The sequence below is a fragment of the Orycteropus afer genome, unplaced genomic scaffold, assembly GCF_000298275.1.
Source record: "Orycteropus afer afer isolate SDZICR_OR568_19922 unplaced genomic scaffold, OryAfe1.0 scaffold00134, whole genome shotgun sequence".
Taxonomy (NCBI): domain Eukaryota; kingdom Metazoa; phylum Chordata; class Mammalia; order Tubulidentata; family Orycteropodidae; genus Orycteropus; species Orycteropus afer.
This window is the reverse complement of record NW_006921721.1, coordinates 4,732,988-4,741,712: the sequence shown is the minus strand read 5'-3', so window position 1 is coordinate 4,741,712 and position 8,725 is coordinate 4,732,988.

Below are 8,725 nucleotides of genomic sequence, written 5' to 3'. Positions count from 1 at the left end.
TGGGTGAAGATTTACAGAGCAAATTCACTTTCCATACAGCAGTTCACATATACTTTGTCTCATGTCATTGACCACAGTTTACCACAATGCAACAGCTCCCACAACACATATTTTTTGAGGAGATACAAATCAATCTATCTATAACAGATTGCCTGCCCTATAAGTCATCCTTTGTTAGTTAGTATCATTTCCCTTAACTGGGCATTTGATGAAGGAGCTCTGGTGGTGCAGTGGGTAGGGCATTTGGCTGCTAACCAGAAGGTCGATAGTTGAGGCATGAGGCAATGTTCTGTAAAGATTTATAGCCTTGGAAATCCTATGGGGGGGGGGTGTCACTATGAGTTAGAATTGACTTGATGGCAGTGTTTGGGTTGGGGCTTTTGTTGGCATCCTTGGGTGGTGCAAACAGGCAACCACTCAACTACAAACCCACCCAAAGGGGCCTCCAAAGACAGGCCTGGAGATGTACTAAAACAGCACAGCCATTGAAAACTCTGTGGAGCACCTGCTCTGACACAGGGAGTCGCCATGAGTCGGTATCTGCTCCACAACAACTGATGAGAATTTTTTGGTTTGGGTTTTTGATGGAGGGGCATGTAGAGGCCCTGTAGTGTTCTGCACTGTTGTTAAGTGGGCTGCTTACACCTGCAGGATGAAAGTGTCTAGCCAAGACTGACACAAAGAGATGGCCATCCTCCTTGGTAGGAATGCCTTCAGGCAGTGGTATTCTGGGAGAAATGAACATGGCGACATTTGAACTAACCAGCTGTTATGAAACCTCAAGGGAACGAATCCCAATGGCTAGGAGGCATTACCAGTTGTTCCCATCTTAGAAAAGACTACAGGCAAGATAAACTATACATTGTAATCATTTTTTATTTGCTATATTAGGCATCATGTTAAAAACCATCTTGTTCCAATTCTTTGCCTGGATCTAGAGCTATGACAGGAGTCCCTGGGTGTGTAATCAGTCAATGCACTTGGCTGCTAACGGAAAGGATAGAGATTTGAGTCAATGCAGAGGAGCCTGAAGAAAGGCCTGGTGGTCTACTTCAGAAAACCAGCCACTGAAAAGCCTACTGAATGCAATTCTGCTCTGACACACATGGGGTCACCAGGACTTGGAGTGAACTCCACAACTGGTTGTCATAGATGTGATGGGGAGAGTGGCAAAAATGGGGTCATTTCACTGGGTTCAGTCACACCAGTGGTTCTCAAGGATGTGTGGTTAAGTACTCAGCTGCTAACTGAAAGGTCAGCAGTTCAAACCCACCAGATGCTTGAAAGGTTGACAGTTCAAACCTGCAAGCTGCTCCATGGAAGAAAGATGAAGCAGTCTGCTTCCGTAAAGATTAGAGCCTTGGTAACTCTATGGGGCAATTCTACTCTGTCCTACAGGGCTGGCTATACGACAGAGAATTGACTCAATGGCAGTGGGTTTGGTTTTTTGGTTTGTTGTTTAAAGCGCAGAATCGCAGCCCGCAGAGATTCTGACCCAGTCCCCCAGTGCATCAGAGGACCACATATATGCACTCAGGACACAGATGAGCACAGAGTAACCCAAGTCAAGTCCGCCTTCACTGTGACCAGGAGGTGATATTGCTACTTCCAGTATTCTGTGTTCCTTCCATCTATTTCACAATGAGAAGATGCAAAGTCATTGATAACTTTCCTTTTTGTATAACTGTGGATATGGAGCTTCATTCCTTTGTGGGCACTGTTCAGTGCTGATGAAATAAACTTTCTACAATTTGTTCCTCAGTGGCTTTCTTGACTACCCTGGGGAACAATAACTCTCCAGCCCTCAGCTGCTTTGCTTGTTCTTTCTCCCTGTAGGCTTGCCAGAGGACAGATTCGGTCCACAGAGCAAGAACCAATTTTGTTGAAGGCAAAATTTGCTGCTTAAAACTCATAATCCTCAGGTGGGTAGATGAGTGTGTGGTGGAGATTCTAGAAAAAGATTTGAGAAGATGGAGATTCTAGAGAGAAGGAATGAACAGACAATCCTTATTGATTCTAGTGGCAATTTTTCTTTTTATGACTACAGAGCTAAGAAGAAAACAGATCGCTCTTATAGAGATTAAATTTCAGTATTTCACATGTCAGGCCAGCCTGATGTCTTACAGAAGCCAGGTTATCTTAGGTATCGCAGGAGGATGCATTTTGCAATGGCTGTTGTTGTTGTTGTTATGCTAGCAAGAGAGAAATGGGAATCTTTTTCAAATATATTTTCTATTTTTTCTCTAGAACATTTCCTTTGTTAGGTCATTCAGCTTTTAAAGGTTAAGACTTTGTAACCATATTGTGCGGGGAAAACACAGCTCAGCTTCACAGGCAAAGGAAAGACAAGGTGTACTTTCTGCATGCTTGTCCCAAACCCAGCACGGTAGTAAGGTTTTTTTAGACATGGCTTCACATCGTGAAGATGGTGTAGGGCTGAGCAATGCTTTTTCTGTTCTACATAAGGTCACCGTGAGGTTGAGCCAACTCTATAGCAACTAACAACAAACACCTGATATGTTCTAACCAAGCTGCTAAAAAGTCTCCTGACTCCAAAGGTCTCTCCTAGATCAGTCCCTCCCTTTACTAGCCTTTTGCTGAGAACACCCTGGTTTAAAACTGGCTTAGAACTTTCCCCACAACCAAAGCAGGAAGCGAGATATAATGGACTATAGGATACAATTTGCATTGTCATGAAGTTATTTTTTAAAAGAAAAAAAAAAAGCCTTCTCCACAATCATCAATGCTCATGCACTATCTCGGTCATGAGCAGCACTGCCCTGGCATTGCTTTTACTGACTTTCCCACAATTCCAAGAATTTTGCAGCCTGATTGGACTCTTCCAAACCAACTTCTTTTACTTCTTTTTCCTTCATTTGACTATTTCAGCTTCTAAAATGTTCTGTACCCCATAGATTTCCATTATACCTATCCCCAAAAAAAGGCATTTCATATCTATTTACAGTTTGTAATTCTGTTTACAAGGAAACCCATTTCAGTTTAATTTCCCATTGGGGAAAGGGCTTGTAGCCCTACCCAAATTGCCCTGAGGCCTCTTCTACCAGCCAACCCCGCCCACTGCAGCTGCTGCAGGTATTACAGCTAATGGCTCACACATGCAACCTTTCCTGGCGCCCTGCCCTTGGTTGGCTGGAGCCATCTTGCCAGGAAATCTATATGAGTTACCACCTTCCTCCCATACCCCACCAGTACCCACAGCTAATGACTGAGGGGGGTGAGGGTTAACCACCCAGCTCCCTTGCCTCAAGACACCTGGAACTCTGATGCAATTATGCCCCAGAGCGCCTGTGGGATCAGGCAGAGGTTAGACTTCTCAAACCACATCTGTTGTAGTTTCCTAGTGCTGCTGTAACACAAATACTGGGTGATTTTGAAGAACAGAAATTTGTTTTCTCACAGTTCTGGACACTAGAAGTCCAAATCCGGGTCTGAGCCATGTCGATTCCTGGATCTTTGGCAATCCTCACATGGCATCTATCTTTCTTTCTGTGTGTTCCTCTGTGACTATTCTTTATATTAGCATTTCATGACCATTGGTATATGTACGATACATTTTCTTCCTCTGGGGTTTACTGGTAGGCTTTTGTGCCATTTACAATACGTGCTGACAATGGGGCAGGGACTTGCGTCACTGAGTAAAACGGAAAGAAGTGTGTTGGTGCCATATTGCTATGGTGAGAAGTAGTTGTATGAGGTGGTGTGTTCCAGTGACGAGATTGTTTTTTAAACTTTAGTCTCTGTGGGGTTCTAGACAGCATGATAAGGCTTGTAAGTATATTTACTGTTTCCTTTGTATTATTGGGAAGGTGCAGTTTTCAGCATTAGGTAATATTAAAGTTAATAAATTATTTTCAGTGCAATACACTGTAAGCATGTATCCTTGAATGTACTTCATGACCACAGGTACAAATACATACATACCACTTATTTTTTTGCCACTTGGGCTTCTGAACAATTATGTGCAGGCAAAGCAAAGTGCCTTTAAGCATTACCATATGTTTTCAAAAGTTTTTCACTCGATAATTCTGCATGCATTCCATCAGTGGAAAAACATACATCACTAAAACATAAACCTGAAATAATTCGGTCATGAAAGGAATACATCAGAAGTGATTAGCGTTAGGACACATCCTGGTTCCAAATAGGATTGCATCCAAACATATAGGGGTTAGGATTCCAGCACACATTTTGAGAAAGGCAATTTAATCCATAACAACTTCCTTTCTCAGCTTCTTCCTTTTTCTTGCCCTGCTTCCCTCACTCTCATTCTGGTTCCTTCTGAGACCGCTGCCTCAATGAATCACTCCACGTGAAGCCCCATCTCAGGCTCTGCTTCCAGGAGGCCCGACCTAACATGGAAGCATGAGATTCATCACTAGACATTTCCTCTTACAACCCTTTCTGTTTTCCAAAGATGACTAGTTCAAACCTACCCCACCTCCTATACCCATTTCCCAAAAAGGTAACCAGTGTTAATTTTTTATAGATTTCCAGCTCATGTCTATGCATATTCAAGCATAAAACCAAACCAAACCCACAGCCATGAAGTCGATTCTGACTCATAGTGACCCCCACTGGGTTTCCAAGGCTGTAAATCTTTATGGAAGGAGATTGCTTCATTTTCCTCCCGTGGAGCAGCTGGTGGTTTTGAACCCTGACCTTCTGGTTAGCAGCTAAATGCCTTACCCACTCTGCTGCCAGAGCTTCATATTTAAGGATAAACATGCATTTTTACATAAATTATTTCAGACTAGGCATATATTCTGTAACTTGCTTTTCTTCCACTTAATGTATCATGCATGCCTTTCTATTATTAGAGCAAAGGGAGTGGCCTCAGAAATGGCTGGTATTCTTAAGACTCACCTAAATAGTCACGTTCTCTGTAACTGATGTTTTATCATTTCTGTGAATCAAAATCAAAAACCCATTCATCTGAAATTTTGCCACACGAACAACTAAGAGCTCAGTTTTTGTCATTCCCACTCATGTGTGATACAAAATAAGCCTCTAATAGAACCAAAACCCCATGAAATTAGTTACAGAGGCTTTTGGATAAGGTGATGTGACTGACCTAAGGGTAAATCCACTGTCCCCAACAATGGATGAAAGCTCTTGAGTGAAGAGAAGCAGATTAGGCTATATGTATCTTTTATATTACCCAGGAATATGTGTGTGCACATAACACAGAACAAAACCACATACCTAATACCTGTTTTCACTGTCTGTCTGTGTCATACTTCAGTGTTTGTGTGATTCCGTGATGTTGGAGGAGCTCTGGTAGCATAGTGCCTAAGGCACTTGACTGCTAACCAGAAGGCTGGTGGTTCACATCCACCAGCCACTCCTCGGAAGGCAGATGGGGCAATCTACTTCTGTAGTGATACTGCCTCAGAAACCCAAGGAGGGGTCGCTATGAGTTGGGTCCGACTCAACAGCAAATAACAACAACAGCAGGATCCCCATGGTAGGCAGGTTTCAATGGAGTTTCCAGACTAAGACAGACTAGAAAGAAAGGCCTGGTGATCTCCTTCCAAAAATCAGCCAATGAAAACCCTACAGATCACAATAAAACATTGTCTGACATAGTGCTAGAAGACGAGTCCCTTGGTTGGAAGACACCCAAAACACGCAATGGACACAACAGTCAGATTCAAGCATACCAGCAACCATGAAGATGGTTCAGAACTGGGCGTTTTGTTCTCTTGTACATGGGGTCACCATGAGTTGGAATTGACTCAATGGCAACCAACAACAACAATATCTATTTATCCTTAGCTTACGTTTGTGTGTATAATTAGGATATATTAAGCAGCAGATACAAAATGGCAGCACCTGAATATTACAGAAATTATAGATATATTTAAAAACATAAAAAATAATAATGTGTCAGTGTCTTTAGTCCTCCCAAATCTTCCCAGAATGACCAAGTCGCCTAATATGAAATAGTTTGTAAGTGCTGGGTCATTCGGTCATTCCATGCATACGTAAAGGGCACAAAACCCAGCCTCAAAACCCAAGCTGCCTTAGTGGACTACAGGTCTTAATGTTACCCCTTCATTCTCTTAATACCTCTTAGTATGTGTGTATGTGTGTGTGATGTGGGCTAGAAGACACACGTAAAAGGACTTTTAAGTCACCCAGTCACAAAGAAGAACAAATCAACCAACCAAGAAAGGAGAGGGGATGCTAGTGGAAGTTTCCACTCTTACAGCAGTGACTGAAACAAAATCGAGAAGCCTGTATTGGAAATGTCCTCTACCCTTACAAAAAAGGGGTTAAGTTCATGGAATCTGGAGCCAGAGTACTGATGGAATCCTGGCTCTGCTACTTTCTGGACGTGTGTGATCTTGGACTCTCCACTTAAATTTTCTGTGCCTCATTTTCCTCATTTGTAATGATTATAGTATGGTGCTTGGCACATAGTAAGAAAAGAATTGAGTATTTGTTATGAGATAAATCCCTTTATTTCATCCTCCTTTGCTATTAGTGAGACAGTGGTGGTTCAGTGGCAGAATTCCCACTTTCCATGTGGGAGACTCAGGTTCAAGTCCCAGCCAGTGCACCTCATGCTCAGCTACCATCCCTCAGTAGAGGCCTGTATGTTGTTATGATGCTGAACAGGTTTCAGCAGAGCTTTCAGACCAAGACAGACTAGGAAGAAAGGCCTGGTGATCTACTTCTGAAAATTAATCAATGGAAACCCTGCAGATCACAACAGTCAGATCTGCAACCAATCATGGGGGTGGCACAGGACCAGGCAGCGTTATATTCTGTTGTGCATAGGGCCAGGACTCTGTTGTGCATGGGGTCATTATGAGTCAGGGGCCACCTTGATGGAAGCTAACAGCAACAATACACTATACAACTATACACTGTATACTATACTGTACAACTATATTCTCCTGTAGAGGGGAAATAGGCTTAGAGGGGTGAGTGCCTCCTCTGCACAGGCTGAACACAGGTCTTCTGACCTCGATCCCAGTCTTGCCATTGTGCCATACCACGTCTGCATCCTCTCCCCCTGTACTGGGGACTGTGCTGTGACCTTTCTCCTGAGGCCAATGGTGACAGTAGGTGGTCCATTGGGCACTGGTGATGGTGAGTTACACAGCCTCCCAGAGCATCCTCCAGGCTGTCATTCTCCTGCCCTTGAACGCCACCAGGACAAATCTGCTGATTTTTATATTTAGGGCAGAACCTGGTTGACATGCAACAGGAGCCCTAGAAAAAGATCCATGCGTGTTTAAGACCAGAAAAAGCCCCGTTTGTAGGAAATCACTTTCTAATAACTCCGTTACAGGAAGACTGCTCAACCCTGATTTCAGGACTGCCGCACCGTTGGCCAACCTGTCCAGTCTTTTCAGGAGGAACAAGGCTAAGGAAAGAAAGCGGATTTTTGTGATTTTTATTTAAGTAATTCACATACATGTTATAAAAGCCAATGATACGAATGGGTATTCAGGGTAAATTGAGTCCCTCTCTGCCTTGTTCCCCAGGGTTCTTGCCAGAAGCACTCAGTGGAATTAACCTCTGTGAACAGAAGATAAAACTTAACTGCAATGGACTTGTTCTTTGGGGAGTTGTCCGGATGGGCAGCAGTCAGCCGTGGGGTGAGCTGGTCTGTGGGAGCTGATGGACATCAAGGAATGAAGGGAGGCAACCAGAAAAGTGTTTCTGAACAGGACAGGCCACAGTGAGCCACCAAATGGAGGGTGGGTTGTTGTCTACCAGGTTAATGTGAACCATAAAACAGTGCCTTGGTTTTCTTAGAAGCCCTTTGTGATTAAGGCTGGGAGTCTGCAACACCCCCACCCCCTTCCTCTTGTCATTAAAGAGACCAGTATCTTAATTGGTGCACAGGCAAGATCAGGTCCTATGCATGATCTCCACTGAGGACTGGCAAGGATCAGCACACAGATCTTCTTCCCCACCCCCTCCTCATCCTCTCTTCCTTTTTGTTCCTTTCCCTTCTTTTTCATTTCGGTTCCCCACCCCCAGTCGTACACTAAATACTTACACGAAATGGTGCCTGAGCTTCCTATGGATTTATAGTTATTCATCCTATTAACTAAGTGGTTTTGCTAGGTAAAATATTAAGGCACCATTGCCATTATGACCCTGTCTTCCATGATCTCATTGGCAGCTGGTGTTGCCATGACAACTTGGCTAGAGAAACTGGTACTGAGCTTCAGTGGAAGGCAATATATGAACACTGGTGTGTGTGTGTGTGTGTGAGAGAGAGAGAGAGAGAGAGAGAGAGAGAAACATGCAGACTTCCCATCACACATCTCTGTTGTGCAGGAAGCATGAATTTCTTAGTTCATGCCTTCTGCTTCTCCATCCAAAATGAACTTCAGTACTCTAAATCAATTGGAAGGAAACTTTGGAGGATGATTTCTTTGTTTGGCTTTTTGAGCAGCAAATTGGAGCTAGGGACACATAAGAATTATTTTAGAGGCTTTCTACCCATATGAAATGGAGCAACTGCACTCACTTTGATGTCACTCTTACAAGTACCTTGGCTGAACTTATTTAACATCTTTATGTAATTCTCTTATTAAAGGCAGAGCTGGAAGGGGGCCTCACATGTCATCTAGGCTGCCCTTTTTTGTTTAGATGAGAAAACTGAAGCCCAAAGAGGCTAGAGTGTTGCCCCCATACAGTACTGTGCGAGGGAGATAGTGGGTAAGGAGAATGGGTGAGA